Source organism: Schistocerca piceifrons, chromosome X, assembly GCF_021461385.2.
Source record: "Schistocerca piceifrons isolate TAMUIC-IGC-003096 chromosome X, iqSchPice1.1, whole genome shotgun sequence".
Lineage (NCBI taxonomy): Eukaryota > Metazoa > Arthropoda > Insecta > Orthoptera > Acrididae > Schistocerca > Schistocerca piceifrons.
In genome coordinates, this window is record NC_060149.1 from 498,264,458 (window position 1) to 498,288,240 (window position 23,783).

Consider the following 23,783-nt stretch of genomic DNA (forward strand, 5'->3'; position numbering starts at 1 on the left):
ATGTGGTCCAACTATTACTGTTCGCTACATTCTTGAAGCAACGTATCCCAGAAATCTGCGAAGGAAATATTTGTAGTATTTCTTTACCTTTCTCTACTCTTCCGTTACTCGTTTCTTTGATTATGTTGTGTACCGACTTTTTTTGCTGTTTACATTCCTAAGTCATCAGAAATGATGAGCTACAGATAGCAAATACATTTAATAATCATTTCTTAAATATAGTAAGAAGGGAAGGGACAAACAGTTCACGGGAAAAATTACAGCAGTATGCCGAAAATTTAACTTTCATAAAACTCAATCATATGACTATCATCAGCTTGTCCTTCATTCTCTAAGAAATACAAGCTTATCTGATTTTGATAGCGTTTCCAATGCACTACTAAAAATTTGTTCCCATGTAGTAAGTCCAGTCTCGCCTGAAATATGAATTTCATCACTAACTCAAGACATTTTTCCTGAGACTGAACTATGCCATTGTTAAACGCATCTTTAAGAAAGGTACTAAGAGAGATGTCAATAACTACCAACCTGTTTCATTTTCTGACATCATACTCTAAAATATTTGAGGAGATCATGTATTGTAGAATAGTATCCCACCTTATCAACAACAGTAACTTTAGCGAATCACATTTCTGGCTTCAGAGGGGTTGCTCTACTGACAGTGCCATTTGTGCATTCACTCACCAGATTTTACACGCATTAAATAATAAGACAGCTCCAGCGGATGTTTCCTGCGAGCTCTCTAAGGCATCTCACTGTATGAATCACATTAGTCACCTACAGAAATTGACGTTTTATGGGATTGCTGGTATAGAAAACCAACGGATAACGTAATATAGACCCACAAGAATGTAGAAAGTAGTACATAGGGATTTTAGCGATCCACTGCAGGGACGTAATTGTGATTGGGTAAAAACCAAGCTTGGAGTTCCCTGAGGTTCAATCTTAGGCCCACTACCGGTCCTCAAATATGTGAAAGATCTTATTTCTAGTATACAACAAGCACAATTAGTTCTTTTTGTAGTTGAACCTAGTATTCCAATCAATCACGGCATACATACAGAAACAAAAGAAATGAAAAATTTCTTGGAACTATCATTGACAGGTTTTCTGTGAATGGGCTCACCCTCAATTTTAAGGACACTAAAAATATTCAGTTCTTCACATCTACCACACCAGTGATAAGTAACACATGGTGATGAAATAATAAAAAGGGTGGAAACTTCAAAATTCTTAGGGTTCATATTGATGAGAATTTAAATTTGAAAAAATATATTTTGGAACTTTTAAAACAACTTAGTTCAGCCGCATTTGTGCTTAGAATCACTGCTAATGTGGGGGGGGGGGGGGGGGGGGGGAGACAAATAAGTAAGTTGACATTTTGCATATCTTCATTCAATAATGTCATATGGGAAAATGTTCTGGGTAACTCCTCTTTAAGAAAGAAATCCTCAATTGCGTAAAAACGTTCTGTAAGAATAATATGTGGTGCTCATTCACGATCATCCTGCAAGACCTCTATTTAAGGCGTTGGGCGTTCTGACTACTGCTCCAGTTTACTTATTCCCTAATAAAGTTTCTTATAAATAATCCACTACAGTCAAAAAGGAACAATGGAGTACATAATTACAATACCAGAACGAAAAATGGCATTCACTACTCCACATTAAAGTTGTCTTTAGCATAAAAAAGGGGTGCACAATGCTGCAACAAAAACTTATATAAAATGTCTGACGGACAGAAAAGTAAAATTTGATAGCAAACTAAGAAAGTTTTTCCTTGGCAACTCCTATTCTGTAAAAGAATTTATATTATTGAAATGTGTGGAAGGTGGTGGGTAGGAATTACTAACTGACATCTGTATATCACTTTTTTTTCTTCTTGTAAAAGAACTTGGAAATGTTCAGAATGTAACCGTATGTACAAATTAATATGCGATGTAAATGTAAAGTGACATGTTACACATTATTATGATCCATCGTGCAAATTGATCCACGGAACATGTAACTAATTAATATAATACATAAGCTGCCATCAGGCCATTTCCACGACGTTTTTCCACGCAAGCGACATCTTATTTTGCCCCCTCTCCCTTACAATAAGGTATTAGTTGGCTTTACCTTCCTTTCATCAGTCTTCTGACCGTTTTGATGTGACCCGTCATGAACTCTTTTTCGTGTGTCAACCTCTTCGGCTCAAAGTAGCTCTTGCAGTTAACGACTTCCATTAATTGTTAAATATATTTAAATGTTTGTCCTCCTTACTGTTTTAACCCTTTGCAGCTCCCTAATACTATAATTATTCCATGATGTTTGAACACAAATCCTATCATCCTGTCTTATTTACAATGCTTGCAACACTATCTTCTCCTCGCCAGTTCTGCAGAAAACTTTATGACTTCTTATCACTTTACCTGATTTTCAGCATCCTTCCGACATCATAGGAATTTCTTCTTCGTATGTGATACTTTACTTTTCACATTCTTACTTCATCCATCATGTGTTCTTTTGCTTCCAAGGTAGGAGAGTTCCTTCATTATGTTGCAGTTACGATTATCGCTAAGCTCATTTTTATTTTAATCCATTACTTTCGACTTCTTCAGTTTACTATGAATTCGTATTCTGTACTCATTAGATTGTTCATTCGTTTTAACACTCCCTGCGATCATTCTCACCAGTTAACGGCTTACGTTTTCGTATAGAGAGTGGACCGAAAAGAAAGCTATGAGGAGCAGTCGAATGAAAAACGAACACTCAACACAACGTGAACATGGAATGGTTCCATTCAAAAGTAATCACCGCCACACGCATTAAGACGTTTATCCGACTGGGAGTCGAAACTATCTCTTCCTGTTTCATAGAATGCGGTCGACTCCTGACAGATCTTCAATCGCATCCATTCTTACTCCCTCGTCCGACTGCAACCTTATCTACGCATGTCTTTTTTCAGGCCGCTGAAGACGTGAAGATCGAACAGTGAACGATCCCGACTGTACAGACGATGTTGCAGTGTTTCGAACCAAACCACTGAAGCATAGCCATCGTCTGCTTCGCAGTGTAGGGGTGGGCCTTGTCGTGCAACAGGATGATTCCGTCCGACAGCATTCCGACCGACCACCCGACGGCAAACGGTAAAGCCAACTGGAAATATACACCTCCCCCGACCAAGGAAACTCAAAGTTGTACACAAGTTCCGTTAAGGTTATGGTGTCCATCGATTGCAGGAACCCTCTGTTCGTCGAATTCCTCATGTGTATAACGACAATCAGTACGCAGCGCTATGAAGAGACTTTGCCGGCCGGAGTGGCCGAGCTGTTCTAGGAGCTACAGTCTGGAACCACGCGACCACTACGGTCGCAGGTACGAATCCTGCCTCGGGCATGGATGTGTGTGATGCCCTTAGGTTAGTTAGGTTTAAGTAGTTCTAAGTTCTAGGGGACTGATGACCTCAGAAGTTAAGTCCCATAGTGCTCAGAGCCATTTCAACCATAAAGCGGCATGCCGGAAGAGATCCCCTATGACCAGGACTCTTAACGTTTGCAGGAAATGCTCTTTTCCTGAATTATTACGCCACTTCTAATGACCAGCCCTACTGGGTATGGTCTACCTGTATTACCTCTATGCTCTCCTGCGCCACTAATGTTCACCAGTGACGAAACTTCCTGATGTTCCAGACGGCAGATGTAGGCCAGGAGGCAAACAATGAGGCATGCATGGATAGCTCAGCAAGAAAGACCAGTGTCCATGGATGGCAAGGTTTGGCCTTCGTGTCTTGATCCGATACATAGTTTCAATATGTCAAATTTTCGTAAAAGCGTAAACTCCACTGCATTTTCTACAAATGCCTGTTGCATATAATTCATTTCCGGGAAGTATTAATAGAGCGTCATCACGTTTGCTATGTTAACGACTTTCGTGAAATGTACAGTTTTCAGTAAAAAGCGCTAGCCGCCACTGAAAAATACTGCATAACCAGGCATAGAAGCCACTACCTCATCCTCTGTTTAGTGCATTGTTTTGCATCCTGCTACCACGCATTTTGTTGTTACAGTCGGAAGTCCTAAGAAAATTCAGCTCTCCACGCTAATCTGTATTTTGCAAGTATTCATACCTGTGTAACTAATGCACACTACAGCATAAGCTTCTCCTTCACAGAGAAGGTTGTTGGGGATCAGTAGCTGATACTCAATTTAGGTAATATCTGTTCCACAGCTACACTTTATTTCTTTCATAGTGAAAACTAATTTCAAGACCAAAGTCTCATTGTCAAGTGCTCACATCCGTCGGAGTTATTTTTTATCTGGCCGTTGATCGATGTAGAGATACGTGTTATATGTTATCTGACTTTGGTGTCTTCCGGTTAACAAAAATGGTTCAAATGGCTCTGAGCACTATGGGACTCAACTTCTGAGATCATCAGTCCCCTAGAACTTAGAACTACTTAAACCTAACTAACCGAAGGACATCACACACATCCATGCCCAAGGCAGGATTCGAACCTGCGACCGTAGAGGTCGCGCGGTTCCAGACTGTAGCGCCTAGAACCGCTCGGCCACTCCGGCAGGCTCCGGTTTACACGATGACAGCTTGTGTCGGGCTTCAACGAGCATGAGAGCTTGATAACGGCAGCTTCAGCCTTTAAAAAGTCGTCAATAAGTAGATAAAGAGAAAGTAAAGCTGTGGACCAGTTATTTCCTGGAAGCACCCTCTATATATTTGAACCACATTACTGAAATCAAAACTTCCCCTCCTCCTGAAATCCCTATCTCTCAATTACCTCCATCACCACAGTAACTGTTCCCTCATGCTTCAGGATGTGTGTGTCTTCTTTTAGTCAGTTTCTACCGTAAAACTACTTTCTTCTCAATTCAGTACCTCTGTTACGATGATTATCCGATCTTCCATTCTAATCCTCAGTTGTGTTGTGACCACCATATTTCGGAAGCTATTTTTGTTGTCTGTACTGTTTTCCATTAACGTTTCACGTCTGTATTACATTACACTCTGAACAAATGCTTTGAAGACTATGAAACACTTTTATATTCGATGTTAAGAAGTTTTTCTTTTTCAGGAAGGCGTTCTTGGTACTTTCGTTTCACATTTTATATCAACACTTTTGCCATTATCAGTTTTTTGCAGCCCACATAGCAAAACTCTTCAACTACCTACTGCTTTATTTTTAAAGATAATTCCCTCATTTGCCCCAACCTAATTCGACTACACAGTTTGCCCCTGTGTTACTGTTGTTGATGTTCCTTTTGTAATCTCTTTTTAAGACACCGTCAATTATGTTCAGCTATTATTCCTAGTCCTTTACCATCTCTGACAGAATTAGAAAGTCATCGGCAAACGAAGTTTTTTATTTCTTCTACATAGGCTTTAATTGTCTTTGCAAATTGCTTCTTAGTCAGAAGACTCAACTTCAGTCTACTTCTGTACAAATTGTGGACAACCTTTCACTCCCTGTAATTTATCTCTGGTAACTTCGCAATTTCAAATAGTATTTTGGTCAGCATTTTCAATTTTTTTTTCTAAACCTACAAATGCTACACAGGCACCATCATCTATGATGAAAATATGCCACAAATAGCTGTGTGCTGTAATGAACCACTTCTCTGTTTCGTATATATACATATGCAACAACAAAGTACTAATTTTGTTTTTTCTGTAGTTATACCTGCCAGATACATCCTAATGTTACGTCAATACTTTCTGTGATGTATGCTTCTGTCGTAGGTCAGCTTCGCCCTCTAACTAAATGAAAATAAAGCTGACTGGGCACGCACGACTATTTTAAGTAAAATGTAACGAGTAGTAAACGACTTATCAAAAGCTACTTGTACGCTTCCAGTACTTCGCCTCATTACGTTGCACGGAAATTATCTACAAGACGTGTGTCTCCAGCGCTCCACAATGTCACAAAATTCATGGCAATTATGGAATGGCCATCTATTGTAGTGTTTTGTTAAGTAGTAAGAACAGTGAACTACATATCGTTGTAAACCGAAAGGTGTCCAAAAATGTAGATAGAAACAAAAAATATAACGGCATGCTGTCTGGCGGAAAGCCAGATTAGAACGCAGAATTGATATGATACAAATTTCTATGAGCTTTGTTATGGATTTATAATGAGTAGAAGGAACTTTATTTGTGACGATCTTTTAGAAAATCATCATCTTAGAGATCTATCGTGCTGACAGGGTATAAAACGTTACTTTCATGAGCATGAGCCGTTATCGGTTGAACGAAGAAATTTAAGATAGAGGATGGTTAGGTACAACGGGTGACCTTCCAACTAATTGAGGTTCAAAAATGGCTCTGAGCACTATGGGACTCAACTGCTAGAACTTAGAACTAGTTAAACATAACTAACCTAAGGAAATCACAAACATCCATGCCCGAGGCAGGATTCGAACCTGCAACCGTAGCGGTCTTGCGGTTCCAGACTGCAGCGCCTTTAACCGCACGGCCACTTCGGCCGGCTACTAATTGAGGAAGTACAGGTGTATCATGCTATGGATCAATAAAAAAACATGATCAGCAATTTACCCGCATTCGCTGTAGATAATTTAGGATTCGCAGGTTTGAGTTTTACAGTCTTTGTCCTACTCAGTCTTTCATCGGTGGCTATACGTAAAACTGACTCATTACTATAAAGCCTCACAGCTGTGTCAGCATCTAGTAACGCTTATTAAGGTACTAAAATACCTCGGTAAAAGTGCCACGCTGTAAAATAGATAAGATAAAACAGAAGGACTGAGGTGCGTGGTGCAAAATTGTTTCCAAGGGCTCCTGTAGACAATGCGTCAATGCTATTAAGGTAGAAACATTGTGTCTACCAGATACTGTAAAGTTGCACATCACGGCTTCTTACTGCCGTATGGCGTAAACATTTCACAAAGCCGTAAGGGTGAAACTAACCAACAATCCGAACTCCGTTTCGCAGTAAACAGGCCAGTCATTTCGCATTAATATAGTTCATTCAATTTTTCACGGATTCGTAGCGTCTTCTTGGTTTTTAAAGTACAGTAATCAGAGCTATGAGAGTATTTAAGAAGCCGACTAAAAAGGAGTGAAGACATGGCTTCACGTCCCGTCGACGCCATTGGGTACGCAGCATAACCTCAGATAGGGGAAAGGAGTCTGCTGCTTCACTCTCAAAGGGACCATTCTGGCGTTTCCCCTAAGTGATTTAGGAAAACGACGGGAAAGAATTCTGGATGGCGCGATATGGATCTGAACCACTCTCCGCCCGGATGCCAGTCCCGTGTCTTGTTGCGCCACAAGCTGGGTTAGGACGCCTAAGCCACAGGTAAAATTCAAATGATAATGTAGTTTTTTTACATCATAATTACTATTTGTGAAAAATGTAACAAGCAATTCGTTTCTGTGGTACAGCAAACTTCGGAAAAAATACAGAAATCAGGAAGAAACGCATTTTTTCTATATGACAATACTTGTCCATAAAGCATCAATAAATGCAAAAGAACCGCGCTTCAACAGGAAATCTAGTTCGATGGAATATAAGTCCTAAATAATATAATAAAAATATAACCAGAAACAGTATGCGAGTATCGGGGACTTGTCTATTGCTTGCCATAGACAAGCTTTGTTGATTTCACTAAGTCAAGAAGAAAAAACGAAATGGTGCACTTAAAAATAGTATTGACGTCTTACGACATCAAATGAGGATAATCTAAACAATTTAAAAAATTGGTTTTCCTGTAAGCATTTCGTTCTAAGCAATGAAACTATTCTTTGAGAGAAATTACTGAAGTTACTTACATTACACCTTGCTTTTTCCAACTTATTCTAGTTTCTTCGCTTTAAATTGGTGACTGTTTCTACAACTGCACTACTTTCAAATGCAATTTTCAGCTAAAAGATACATATGTTAGAAAACCATTAACACGGTTGAAAGAAAGAAAATTAGCAATCTGGACAGCAAAAACACGGCATTTGAGACATCAAATCTTTTTCTCATAATGGCATTGGCGGTTACTCACCACTACGTTCGATACTGCAGATAACATTCCACCAGTCAATGTAGAACTGGTCGACGAAGAATCGCTGTTGTTCCACCACCAACTCGTGGCACTGCGGGCAGCGAACGCGGCGCTCTTGACTTTGAGGAGTTGGTTGTCCAGCTGAGGGCACAGCTGTCGGACGCTCCTGCAGCTCCGCAGCGCCCACACCGCTGCTGCTACCTGCCTGCGGCTCTGCTTCGACCCTTGTCTGCGATGCCGACATCCTCCTGCGAAAGCCAGCAGTACAATGTGGACGCAGCTCCTCGGCAAGCGCACGCAATAACAGGGCAGCCAACTATTTACGCCAGTGCTGCCATCTGTACTCTACTTGGCCGCTGCTATACACGGACCGCTCATTCCAGATCATACACAAATCTCTTCCATTATTGAAAGAAAAATCCTCTATCATACGGTCAGAATTACACGACGACTAATGCTCAGACTTAACCGATTAATGATTTTGCTATACCATGTAGATAACCACAGACGAAACACTACTATCGATGATAGAAAAACCAAATTTGGGTCTCATATGTTTCTTCGCGAAAATTGTGATGGCTTGCTATTAAAACGGATTGAAAACGAGAAGAATGAATCAAGAATTTTTCTTATACAATCTAGCAGCTAATGAATTTCCTTACGATCACACTACAATCGAGGGTTGCTATTTATTCTACTTCATCAACGAGTTTCTTAGCAGGAGTAATTAAGAGTCCGTTATACCAGCATGTTCGTCCTGTTTAATTTCATTTCTGCGCGTCTTAAGGGCAATAATGCGAACAGTACACGCAGACATAATTTCTATTCATTTTATGGCTCTTTGCAATAATAATCCAGGAATTATTATTATACACGTAAATTTATGTTTTTATGACATATATTGTGTCAATTTGTAAATGAAAATGTTTTTAACTTCTATGCCTCATTCCATATCCTTGACAGCCCCTTCAACTACGAAATCTCGAAAAAAATATAATTTCTTTGAGTATATTTCCAGAACTGGTCTAGCGAATTAGCTATGAATCTACTGTAATCCACTGTACAACTAGTCTTACTATGACGTCAGTGATTTCCAAATTATAAGGCAGTTTCAGGTACAGGGTGACTACATAGCTGGATCCACATTAGAGTCACGAAACCTTCCGTCTTACAGCCAATATCTTCTACAACATATTACAGAGGCTGAAGCATTTCAAGAAATGTTCTTTCTATCAAATTAATGTAGTTTTACTGCTGCAATCACAATCACTTAGACATAATTTCACCGCTTCCCCGCGTCAGATTTTGTAACTTGACTTGAAAAATCTTAGACAAACCCTTTTCTTATCAAATAATTTCTACACTCCGAAACGGCAAATGTGCAGTGGTATAAAATAAACAACAAATGGTTTTCACCTTCTACACAGCCACGGTTCAATTGCCCGTCAGGATACCTACACTGAAGTTTTCGGTAATTTCCCTAAATCGTTCCAGGCAACTGCAGGGATGGTTCAATTGAAAAGAGCAGTGTCGATTCCCTTCCCTATCGTTTCATAATCTGAACGTGTGCTTTGTCTGCAGCGACCGCAACGAGCGAAGTGGTGCACTGATTGCCACAGTGGACTTACATTCCTGAGGGCGACAGTTCAAATCCGCGTCCGAACACCCAGATTTAAGTTTTCAGTGATTTCCCTAAATTTCCCCAGGCACATGCCAAAATAGTACATTTAAAAGGGGACGACCGATTTATTTCTCCATTCTTGAAATGTTACGAGATTGTGCCCAGTCTCCTAGGACCTCAATGTCGACCTGACTTTAAACCCGAATTTTCCCTTCATTCCTACTCATAATGACCACGCTGACGTTAAACTCTGATGTTCCTCTCTTCCTTTTCGTATATATATACGAAAGTGACTGGGTTTAGCTTCAGTTGGAGCAGGTAATGGTACAATAAGTATTATGAACCTAACAAAGTATTCTTACTATGAGACAAAAATTTATAAATAACTAAAATAAACGTAGACTGTTCTACAGTGCGTATGTCTGCATATCCGCAAAATTAAAATCGGCTTCCGTGTAGCCGTGTTGCTTCACCTCGACCACTGCATGATGCTAGGAACTTCCTTGGCATGCTGTCGACAAGGTTTTCGAAGGACTGTTTTTCTAGCCTATCGCACACTTCGACGATGGGCCGGTGTGTGAGTAGGGATTTGCAAAAATGCACTGCGAGTTCCAACTGTCCCGTACATGGGAAATCGGATTAATGTCAGCAGATGCAAAAGATTTCTATTCATTTGATTCCCGTCTCCTGTGGGAAGGATTTCACAAGGTGGGCGTTGTGTGCTGGAACAATATCGTCTAGAAAGACGAACCCATCGCCGAAATGGTCGTGACAGTAGTTGCCCTGATATTGCGCAGCCCTCAAATTATCCTCGATAGTGAGAAAGGCGTCTGACATCCGTTAACTGGTATCGGCCCAAACATGACTCGGCCCCCTTCCTGCTGAACATGTGTGACTGCATACCTGAGACATGACTGATATACGGCCGCCTCCGAACTCTTTCACGACAATCTCAGCTGTCAGATAAATACTGCACTGGCAACTGAAGAGAACCTGTCGCTATTCCTGCAGCTTCCACTCCAGGTGATTCCTTACCCAAATTCCTTCACGCACTATGATGCTGCGTGTTTGTATTGTTGTTCATAACGGACGCCTTGACTCCACATTGAGCATTTGAAGACGGCTTTGTACGGTTTAGGTCGAAAGAGCTCTCCTAATTTCCTGAAGAAAGACAGCACGTCTTTGTATTACATTCTCTTTGGGGTGTCTACGATAATTTGTAATATATTGACAGGATGAACTGTGTAGACGATGGTTATAATTAAACTTTCGCTACTTGAGCCGGTGCAGACTGAAAGCTATTAACCACATTCGTACCCCACTTTATAGGAATGATGATCAGACTGTGAGCTGCAGAAGTCGTAAGGCGATGTAGGATTGAAACAAAAGCATCAGTGTGCTTTACAGTTGCAGACAGTCAACATGGGTGTGGACAAGCAGAGCAGGGTCTTACTCGTAAAACTGTTTAGCAAAACACAGCAATGGTGCTGTTGCTCTTTGCGAGAATCGAGGCAGTGTTATTGAAGAACGTGATTCGGAAGTTCGAATTAACTGGCGAATTGGGATCTGCTCCTGGGATAGGTCGATGGTTAAGTGCGCCACAAATCATTGAAAAAGTTGCTGTTGCCATGGCTGAGAATGCTGGACGCAGTGGGCGATTTTCAAGCAGTGCACGAGCTGTGACACGACAGCTGAACATTTCGTGGTCCTCCATTCAAAAAGTGCTGCTAATAATTGTGAAATGGCCTCTCCAGTGCGGTACCAGTCTGTCGTGGATGCAGATGGTCGTCATACTGAGAAACGTTTGTAACCTATAACGCAAACATGGTGAACAATTGAAAGATGTTACCCTCTGATATGGAAATTAAAACGCGTGTCGTCCAGTGGTTTATTCGTTATTCCTCTTCCGCATGTCCTCACAGATATTTCCACAAAGTTTCATTATCCTACGATCACTCGTTTTTCACGGGGCCCTTTCAAGTAGCGAAAGTTTCATTATATAGACCCCGTACACAAACTGCTTTGTCCCGTTCACGACGCCAACTCATGAAGCTCTAATGAACTGCTCTGTGATCGCTGGTTGGATTTTAACTCCGTTACACACGCTGCGGTACGTAACTATTTTCTGAAGTCAAAAGAATGTTAAGAAAGTGGCTTCCAGTTAAAAAAAAAAGCCTATGCAGATCATGAGGGTGTGAAAAGCTTATTTTGTATATTTTGCGTTGGCTTCAAAACGTTTTCGTTGAGCATCGCTTCTGAAAATTTTCCAATAAACGTGTGTTCCATCCTTATGGTGAGCATTATAACGGACACTAATGTGTATGTTAGTATCTACGTATGTAGATTAAATATTGTTGATGTGGGCTCCCCATTTCTACGTGCGGAAGTGAAAAGCGATCCAAGTTCTACTACATATATCGGAGATAATATTTAGTTCACCATGTACAGCCTACACACCGTACACGTCTGTCGGTACAGCAATGAAAAACTTAACCTTTCTGAAGTTTTTTAATTAGGTACCAGATTTGCACCTTACTGGGAAAGGACATCCCTCCGAAATATCTACTCAAATCAACTGTAGTGAAGAATTTATACGAAGTGACACGTTCTACACTACAGAATACTGTTGTCAATAAATTAGCGACGACAAAGATAATTCTGCGAACTGTAACATGGTGGAAAAATGTACTTGATCCATCTTGATATTTGACATTTTAATAGTAACTAGAAAGTGAACGTTATGTATTTATGAAAGATAGTGCTCTACTAGTACCATCTCGAACACAGTGTCCTGTCTGTAGGCTTCCTTCAATTAGTAGGATAATTACAAACACAGTTTTTCAGCATAAGAATTAAAAATAATTTAAGTGGACATTTTACTGACCCAGTTTGTAAGCAACAAATCAGTCAGTTACCTAAAAGTTACAAATGTAAATTGTTGGCGACTCCCATTTTTCATTTGGAGCGACTCGAAGTTTGCCTCTTTGTTACTTAATTTTCAAATTTCACAGTAGCAGTGACCATTGTTGAAAACATAGGTAGTTCACCAAGCAGCTGAAATATGATTTTATAACATGAGAAGGAATCATTTTCTTACCAGCTAATTTCTTTTTAATCATTTGAACCTGGCTGCCTTGTCTCATGCTCCATTGCGTAGTACGTGGACATCTTCTGTGCAGCTTCAAGATAATTCTGCGAATTCCACATCCTCCCACCCCCCACCCCCGCCAATTCTTTTTTCTATTTATTAAATTCATAATTGTGTATTTCACGCCAGTTACTTCTCTTATCCACTCGTTTATTTATCCCAACACGCATCTTTTCATTGCTCGTCAGAAATCTTCATTTTTCTCAGTTAGTATTAAAAGTCCTTGTCTCACTGCCACAATTCAAAGCTAATGATGTACACTGATAAACTTTTTACTCTTCCCTGCTAATTCCCTGCTAATTCCCTGCTAATTTAGCCATTGTCTTCATATGCCCTAAATAGACCAACTCATTCAAAATTTCTATGACTTCATTGTTAATTTGTACTATTTTCTTCCGGATATGTTGGTTACACATTATTTTTGGTTACTGATATTGACTTTCATGCCTAATTTCAAACTTTCTCTATTATGTTCTTCCGCTAGTTTGCTGAAGCTCATAAGCACTTGAGGCTAAAAGGTCAGTGTCACTAGTAAGATGAAAGTGGTTCAGATACACGGATCAGCCAAAACATTATGACCACTGCTCACCGCGACGTTGGATGTCGCCTGCTGGAGTTGCGTGTACGTGCTGCGGTAACCAAAGTATGTAAGCGTTGCAGACAGGGACGGGGGAACACCCTAGCGAAAATCTGGTCTGAAAATGGGGAAATCCGTTGAGATGAACGACTTTGACAAAGGGCAGATTATTATTATAATGAGCCCGTGAACAAGTATCTCGAAAACAGAGAAGCTGATGGAATGTTAACGTGCTGCTGTTCCTGATCATCTACGAAAAGAGGTAGAAGGACAGTGAAACTTCTACTAGGCGCTAAATGGTTCGAGGTCTATTACTCTTCACAGAACGTGAGGTTCGGAGACTTGTCTGCTGTGTAAAATAGGACAGATGGTAATCTGTGGCGTCTCTGCCGAAAGAGCACAATGCTGGTGCATTCACAAGTTTTTCGGAGCACACCGTTCATTGTACATTATTGAACATGGAGCTCCGCAGCAGACCACCTCCACGTGTTCACATGTTGAGCCAACGACAGCGTCAATTACGATCGCAGTGGGCACAGGACCATCGGGATTCGACCATCGATCAATGGAAACGTGTCGTCTCTTCGGATGAATCACGTTTTTGCTACACTAGGTCGACGGTCATCTTCTGAAACACCTTAATCGAGGTAAATGGTGGCTCTAAAGTGCATCGCGCCACGGATGCAGGCTAGTGGGAGCAGTACTATGCTGTGGGATACATTTTCCTGATCTTGCCTGTAACCTGTGGTTGTAATCGAAGACATACTGACAACAGCGAACCACCTGCATCCTTTCATGCTTGATGCCTTCTCCGACAGCGATGTCATCTTTCAGCAGTATAACTGTCCGTGTCTCGCAGCCAGAACCGTGCTACAGTGGTTTGAGGAGCATTATAGTGAACTGGCGCCGATGTCTCGGTCACCAAACTCATCTAATGTACATCCTATGGAACCCACCTGGGTCGCAGCGTACGCATATCAGCGGCCCATTATTTATGAAAAATTACATGACCTGTCCGTAGAAATCCAATGTCACATACCTTCACAAATCTAGAAACAAACTGTCGGATCCCTGATACACAGAATCATTTATGTATTTCGTTTCAAAGACGGAAAAACAAGCTATTTACGCAGGTGACAAAAAAATGGTTCAAATGGCTCTGAGCACTATGGGACTCAACTGCTGACGTCATTAGTCCCCTAGAACTTAGAACTAGTTAAACCTAACTAACCTAAGGACATCACACACATCCATGCCCGAGGCAGGATTCGAACCCGCGACCGTAGCGGTCTCGCGGTTCCAGACTGCAGCGCCAGAACCGCGCGGCCACTTCGGCCGGCACGCAGGTGGCCATAATGTTTTGGCTCATAAGTGTATGTTCAGTTACACGAATTTCTTCTCGATTTTTTCAGTTTAAGGCTCTGAAAACTTTGTTTGGAACTGCTGCGGTAGTTTTGGGTGTTTGCACTGATGAGCTAAATCACTATGACCACTATCCACATCAGACTGAGTGCCATCTGGTTGCAACACGTGCACGTGACACGATAAGGAAAGTATATATAGAGAGGAGAGGCGAATGAGTGCTCTTCGTAGAGACGTTGCGGGCTGAAAATGGCAAATCAGTTGATATTAGCGCCTTTCACAAAAGGCAGATTATTAAGTCCCGGCGACTGAAAACGAATATCTAGTAAATGTTGAAGCTTATGGGCTGTTCCAAAGGTGGTCCAACACGTTATTAAGTAGGTGGTCATAACGTTTCGGCTCATCTATGTAGAATCTTCCTAGCCACCGCCTCGATTTCCAATTTATTACTATCCCGTTGAAGTACTGAGGAAGCTGTAACATTGATGCACAAGTTTTTCGATGTACCAACATGGTATGAATCAATGCCTCGTTCCTCGGGAATGGCAGTGGAGTCTTTTTTGAAACTGAGTCAAAAGTTTTCCGATAAACTATCACTCCGTCACAGTGATAATTCGTAGTAACTGTTGTATTGTATAATTTCGTTAATGACTTGCAAATGCTCCTCTGTACTGTATCCATATCTAAACCAGCATTTTCCTATGCCTTTGACATATGGCAGCGAATCACTGATTTTGGAATGAAAAACCAATTTTTAACGTCTGCCAAACGTTGAGTGCCGAAAATTAACGTATCAGCACAAGCTTTGGGCAACAAAATGTAGTCTTCGGTTGTAGTTTAATAAAAAGTTCTTCTTCTGGGGCAGTTTCAACTGTGTAAGTCCAGTTTGTAAAATGAAGAAACCGCACAACACTCGTTTAACCAACAATATTTTATTGTATACACGACTGATTTCGGAACACTTAAAGTTCCATCATATGGTGTAAACTGTAATAACTAAAGTATTATCTTACACCGCAATCCGAGGGGACTTTCAAGTGCGAAATTTCTGATAAGGAACTATGCGACTAAATTTTCTAATACGAAGCAAAATAAGTAAAAGAGAGAACAGGATATTACTTTCACATAAAATCACTTAATCGTGTGAGGTCTTCCTCCCTTACCGCAATGTTGTCATGTCAACATTGGGGTGAGGATGACATCAGATGGTTTGAAGTTATTTTATTTGTAAGTAACGCCCTGTTCTCTCTTTTAATTTTCTTTTAATTCATCTTAGAAATTTTAACCTCGATGTTCCTTATCTGACATTTCAGACATGATGATCCCTTACCATTGTTGCGTTAAGACAACATTTCCATTTTTACATTTTACACCAGATGATGACACTTTTAAGTGTTCCGAAACCGGTCACGTATACAATAAAATATTGTTGACTAAGCAATTGTTGTGCCGTTTCTTCAGTTTGATATAAGGCCCTGTGATGTCTTAATGATAGAAACATTCATTTGTATAAGGTTACTTCATGCTGAAGGTTCCAAACACTCACTGAGGTGGACACCAGAGTGCTAACTAGAAGATGCTAGAATGGGCATGCAATCCTAAATCAGAGATAATAGATATAAGGTACCAAAATGTGGGTTATCAGACAATGAGACGCTAACATTGATTCGTACATGGATGGTAATATTGCAAATAGACAAAAACAACACGACCTATTCATTACATTCGAATGACTTACAGAGAAAAAAATCGTTTGCTGGTTGATGAGAGGGCAAGATTTTCCCAGGGCGTGTTATCAGTGTTAAGCTAGAGACACATGTTACACCGGATTGCAAGTTCGTGTCTACAGCGGGACCGCGCTGAGAAAGAGGAGTCGCTTACTGCCATGGAAATCGGAGGACGGCGCACAGAGCAGGACTGGCAGCAACAGATTAGTGGCGGCCGGTGCAGCCCATGGTAGCGACGACCACGCCTACGTGCGGCCTAACTTTGATCATCAGAATGCGAAGACCAGCGCCGCCGTGTCACTGGTAATCGAAGCAGTAGGGCCTAGTGAGTCATCATGATTCCAACAGAGAACTCTTCACGTGTTCTTCTCCGAGGCCTCAACCTAAATGCTCTGTCTCCCAAAGTGATGTCCAGCCATTCCTTTTCTTTTCCATTGCTTGCTTGTTGTATGTTCTCAAGACGTAATGTAATGTTATAAAAGGTAGAACAATTAACAGCAGATAATAAAGAACTGCATGGATTGGTAGAATCGTCGAGGTGACAACAAGGTGTAGATTTGTCATGTGCCGGACTTTGTGGGAACCTTGGAAATTTGGCTCAAATGGAAGGTTGGTCTGATAGGGAATTACTGAGTGTTGCAAAATCGAGATTAACATTGGAAACGAAAACTTATGTAGGGTATACAGAAGCCCTCGAGGGAACCACAACATATGAAGAATTTAAAGAAGGGTTAATTAAGAGATATACGAAGCGAAATAATGCCAGACACTATAGGGAAAAATGAGAGTTAATAACTAAGAAAAATACGGAAACTTAGGAACAATTTGCAGATATGTCATGTAAAATTAATGGATGTACCTGTAAATTAGGACAGGATGCTACAGTCAGTGCAATTATTTTGCAAGAAGCTGTGCAGAGGGTCCTCGATGCTTTTTTAAGGGATCTGCACTAGCAAATGTGGACGTGTGAGGACAGGGGGCCTGGCGGATTTGTGCACAGCAGTGCAGTTAACGATAGTGTGTGAGGCGATCGATTTGTCGACTGGAATGCAGGGTAAACGGACAGTGTTTGCAGCTAGTATAAAATGTCTCAGTTTTGGATGAACGGGGCATGTAAGAAAGCCGTGTACCAGCCTCAGGGTGACGTGAATAAAGTAAGAGTAAGTAATAGTTTTAGAAATAGAGGACCTCGGAAGAATAAGGTGTTAAATACCAACGGGAACCCCAGGTCCACCTATGGTGTTTCCCACTACGATTGGATGCTACAAAATGATATGCAGAGGTGATTGTGCGATAAGAGAAATAGTAGGACAAAACGGTTGCAGGATATTATTGGACACAGAGGCACATGTGTCGGTCGCCAGTAGTGATCTGATGAAGCGTAAGCAATGGGACCCACCATGGAGTGGGGGATAAAGGTGTCACACCATTAGGACGTTTGGACATAGACTTTTGCCTGCATACGGTTCAATTTAAGCAACGTGTAGAGATTGTGCCCCGCGTCAGTGAGGGCTACGTCATGATTCTAGGATTAGATTTCTTATATCATCATTGTGCAATAACTGACCTTCGGCAACATAGGGTGGAACTTGGCGGAAAAATTTTCAGTAAAGTGAAGCCATTGTCCGTGTAGTAATGTCGTGAGGGGAGTCCATCATAAAAGACGAACCGTGAATGATCACACTAAGATTTGATTCGCATGATTGTGTACCTAAGGGTACTTTAGGTCAGTGTTGAGTCTAGCTTCCCAGTAAGAATTTTGTGCATGGTGGAACCGCTGGAAGAGAATGAAGTATCTGATCAGGCAAATTGCTTGGTTAAAAGAGGTATTATTCGGGTACAAGAAATAAAGGGTGAAAAGAAAATATTTCTTCCTACAGATAATTTTGATGCAGGGGACATGGGATTAACAAAGTGGTCCTTAATCGGTAATAAGGATATCCTGGAGGGAAAATAATAGGATATGAGTAGTGCCAGCTACGCCAGTCGTTGAACGCCATTACAACTGTATTACGAAGTAAAATGAAGCACCTAGAGGGGAACAATAGGGAACATATGGAAAAATTACTTTTGAAATTTAAGAATTTATTTTTTCCAAAAGGGTCATCACCAGCTATGCATAATGCATGGCACTGCATACCAACTGGAAATGAATCATCAGTTTACCGCAAGCATACAGAATACCTAGGTACATGCGGTCAATTTTGGAGGAAGTTCTCGATCAAGAGCTGAAAGATGGAATAACTGAAGCAAGCAACAGTCCATGGAGGGCAGGAACTGTCATTGTGCCAAAAATAAAAAAATAAATAAAAAATAAAATAATCAATGATGAGAACACGAAAATGTAGGTTTTGTTGAGGGTACAGACACTTAAATGCGAAAACCATAACGGATGCCTACACTTTGCCAAACATCACAGAAACTTTTGATCTTTTAGGGTAATGCAAATATTTTTCAACGATGGATTTGAAAAGTGATTATCACCAGATAGAGGTTACACTGCAGTATCGACACAAAAGAGCATTTTCGGTACCCTGGGAACACTACCGATTCAAAAGACTGCCATTCAGATTGAAAAATGCATCTACAATGTTTCAGAGTTTATTCGACGGAGTGCTCAGACTTTTGAAACCATGGCAATGCTTAATGTATCTCAATTACATAATCGTCTATGGGAGTGATATGGAAAAGCATATGTAGTGATTAAGGGAAAGCATTCCTAAGGTTAAAAGCAGCGAAGTTAACACTAAGCACGGGAAAGTGTAATTTTGTGATGGAAGAGGTAGCATACCTAGATCATATCATAAGTAAAGATGGGTTTAAGATAGAGCCAAGATTAATTAGAGCTGTACGTGAATTTCCTGTACCAGAATCTGTAAAGGTGTTTCAATCATTCTTGGGACTCGTGAACTATTACCACCAGCTCGTAAAGGGATTTGCGGATACTGTCAGACCATTGATACAATTGTATCTGTGTGGTCAGAAGAGTGCCAGCATGCTTTTGAGGAGCTAAATGAAGATTTAACATCGAGTCCGGTATTGATATTTCCGGATTTTAATTGAGAATTTCTTTTTTCATATGGTGCATCAAACCATGCACTTGAATGTGCGTATGTATTAAACTGGGGACCTAGAAACGACGGAGAGGCTTCGTCCCGCCGTAGCCCTCAGTGGTTCACAACCCCACAACAGGCCACAGCAGTCCATCCACCCCACCGCCCGCGCCACACCGAGTCTAGGGTTATTGTGCGGTTCGGCCCGTAGTGGAACCCCCCTCCCGGGGACGTCTCATACCAGACGAGTGCAACCCCAAATGTTTTCGTGGTAGAGTAATTATGGTGTACGCGTACATGAAAACTGTGTTTGCGTAGCAATCGCCGACACAGTATAACTGAGGCGGAATAAGGAGAAGCAGCCCGCATTAGCCGAGGTAGATGGAAAAACCCCTTAAAAACCATCCACAGGCTGACCGGCATACTGAACCTCGACATTAATTCGCTGGACGGACTCTTGCCGGGGACCGGCACGCCTTGACGATCGAGAAGCAGCGCGTTAGACCGCGCGGCTAGCCGGGCGGGCAACCTTGCACTTGGCTGTGTGTTGTCACAAGAGGTAGAAGGAGTAGAACATCCATGCACTTGGTTTACGCATCAAGCAAGTAATTCAGTAGATAGAAATTATTTCTCAAAGGAGAAAGTAATGTTACGTCTTATTTATGGACTCACATATTTCAAATGTTATCTCTATGGTAAAATGTTCAGAGTAATAACAGATAATGTGTTATAAAATGATTGTTGGGGGTAAAATACCCTTCCAGTAGATTGACATGATGAGCAGTAACACTAAGTGAATTTGTTTTCAAAGTTATACATAAACCTGAGAAGAAGCACGGAAATTCTGGTGGCTTAGGTAGAAAAATAGCAGTATTACACAATGGTGTGTAATGGGCGTAAGGAATGGCAAGCTGCACAAAGAGCGGATGACGAATGTGAGCAGTATTTTAATAAGTCGCAGTTTTGTATGCAGGATGGGTTGCTACGCAAAGAAACCGAGTTGGGACCGCGGGTACCGGTACAGAGAAGCTAACGAACAGAGTGCTACAAGAAGCTCATTATCACGTATTAGCGGGTAACGGAGGCTACAGATCTACCAACAGATGAGTAGTGGAAAGGTCCTGGTGGAGGATTAGGCGGACAGATGTAAAACAGTGTGTGCGAAACTGCATACAGTTTGCAAAGAGAGCGGACTTGTGTCGCACAAGAGTACCATTGGGGAGATTATCTGAAGCATTAGCACTATTCGAATTTCTGGGGATTGATGTTTTAGGTACATTCAATAGAACACCTGCAGAGAATAAATACGTACTCTCAATCATAGATCATTTTTCATTATACTTACGAGTATAAATTGTCGCAGTGCCAAATCAACAGGCAGCAACTGTGGCACAGACACTTGTGATCAACTGGATACCAAAGTTAGGAGTGCATGAAACAATAATAACAGACCTGGGAATGATCTTCATGTCAGATTTATTCAAGGAATTGTGTAAGTTATTGAACGTGAAGAAGTTAAGGACGAGTACTCTCCGTCCACAAGCCAACGAAAGAACTGAAAGAGTGCATAGGACACTCGGCAAGATGCTTGGATACTACACTGACTCGCATTACACCAATTGGGATGTCCATTTCAAGCACGTCGTTTCTGCCTACAACTCAAAGCAGCATATGAATTTACTATTATCGCCAGATGAAGACGTATATGGTCGTAAAATGCAATGACCGTTTGACAAACTGAATGCGAAGAAAGGGAAGATTAGAGAATCTGTTAAGGAATTTGACCGACTGCTTAGGGAAATTTGGAATAGAGTACGGAGCGAAAATACACGAGCACTGGAAAAACAGGAAGAAGCAGTGGTTCATACAGCAATAATGTCATAGTACAAGGTTGGTCAGTCGCTGATGCCATCAACTTCATACAGACCATAGGGAAAGACAAAGAAGTCGTTTGCAAAGTATCACGGGCCATACCAAGTGGTAAAGACTACGTCGCCAGTAAATGTCAAGATTCAGTTTCCGACGAGAACGATAATTGTGCATGGAGAACGGTTGAAACCTTTTCAAGGGAGTCTGGAATTTATTACAGGGATAGAAGATGTGGACGAGAAAGGGGGAATGAGGAGGAAGGTCTCGGAAGACAAACAAGAGGTTATTAATGAAACGGTAACTAGGAACTCGTATGGATTAAGGACTAGGAGATAGTCATGTAACATTTTTTTAGGTTAGGTATAGATTTAGTGTAATTAGTATGAGCAGCTTCGGAGTAGTAACGAATTTAACAGGGAGGAAAGTAACTGATATTTCTGCCCGTAGGTGAGGTGCAGGGAAGACGAGATAGTGGGGCTCACATTCCGTCTATCGCCACGGTTTCAGTGATAACTCACCTAAATATTCGCAGCCTCGTTTGTATTGGCCAGAGGAGCCCATGGAAGTGCGACATACCACAAATCTAAGTAGATTAAATCAAACTCCAGGACGGGAATTAATGCAGTCTATAAACACGCTTGTGAATCAGCAGGAGGGACGAGTCTCCCTGGAAATCTTACTGCAGCATGTAAATTCACATCTGGAAAATCAGTACCGGAAAGATACAACATTGACTATTGTCATACCAACCACCACAGGGGTACCTGTTCTCCTGAGTCCTTGTTTTGGTACGTAAAAGACGAATCACAAGACTGAGCTCAGACCCAACCATCGTTCAGATTCCAGTGGATTGGATACCCCAGGCATAAAAGCAGCAGAAGGAAGTTGAACGCACAAGGTGGTAGTATTAAGAATAATTGATTGATTTTACCCTGTAATTTGGGAACAGAGAGTTAGAAGTGATTGTGAAAGGAGCCTAGTAATGAGATAAGGTTCATGTTGTTTGACTTAAGAAACAGGTCAAGGAGCCCTGCGGAAATGCGTAAGATCAAGTGATAGAGTTAAGGCAACCAATTGTTTGAATAATTCTTAAGAGGCGAAACAGGGCCAGAAGGGCTGGTCGCCAGGAACTCTAGTGTTAAGGGTAATCTAGTTTGGTCGACCCGAGGGAACAGGTCCTGATAAAAAGGGGGCATTGCAGCATATCGACTGTATTCGGCCAAAAACTAAGCCTGAATAGAAGTGAGTTGCAACAGAGACAGCTGCAGGTAGGCGAGAGTGTTATGCGTGGTAAAGCAAAACATGGCCAACCGGTGTTGCCAAGCGGATATGACGTTGCAGTACGCTAGTGGAAGGACGGAAGCCCATCTTGACATGCCACCACGAAAGTGTTTATAGTACAGGCCTTAAGCCCTAAACGAAAATCGTCCGGAGCGTGTAAGTACTCAGCCATTCGTGTAGCAATTCATTCCGTCACAGTATCGCAGCCAACACTATGAGCCTGTCACATCCGGAGCGACATACCGGAATGTATTACGGGGTCCGCTGTTCGACCACGAGGCAGGGCCCCCTGCCCTCAGTCACGAGGGAGCCGCTCGCTCGATGGAGGAAATTCACGGCCGTCGTTAGGTGCGGCCGCGCTGTCATCACGGTCGCAGCTGGAGACGTCGCTGACAGCGGTATTCGAGTGACGCTACTATCGGCCCCGCTGTTTGCACTGGCAGCACTGCTGGACGTATATTTTTTCGCATGAGAGGCAGCTGGACGCCCCCACCAAGCTGTCCCTGATGTGCCACGGCCAAGGACCGGAATAAAGAAATTAATGGAACAAACCTACGGTCGTTCTGACGTCTCATGTTACTCTCCAAGGGTGACAATCCAACAGTTATTTACCGAGGTGAACACCCATTGGAAGGTGGGTAGATAACACTAGAAAACATTCTGGATTAACATGGCTATAGCTGAACACAGTGATACACGGAGAGTTTGAGGAGGCCCATTGTTGAGAAATGTATGTCAAATGTCTGCTGCTGTTGATTCTGGTGACGACGGTGTCGAAATCTTTCTTTAATTACTCATTTATTACTTATAGCGCTTGTATGTTACAAAATCGTGGAGTACGTTTGTACCAAATCTATATATATGCTTACAGTACACTTTTCTTTTGTTATCGACTACTGGTTGCGAAGTCTCTCCAAACTCTGGCTACTGAAAGTAGTATTGTCTTTATTCTACACAAAAAGCTATTGTTTTAAGTCAAGGAAGAAACATTACGATTCTCAGCTTATCATTTAGACTTTCATGTGCCTTAAACCTGAATGAATAAACTGCTCTTCTTGTCCATTCTCCTTTCTTGAATTCAAACTTCGAAGGTTGAAACTGAAGCGGACTATTGGTATTTTGCGATATTTTTGTAAAATA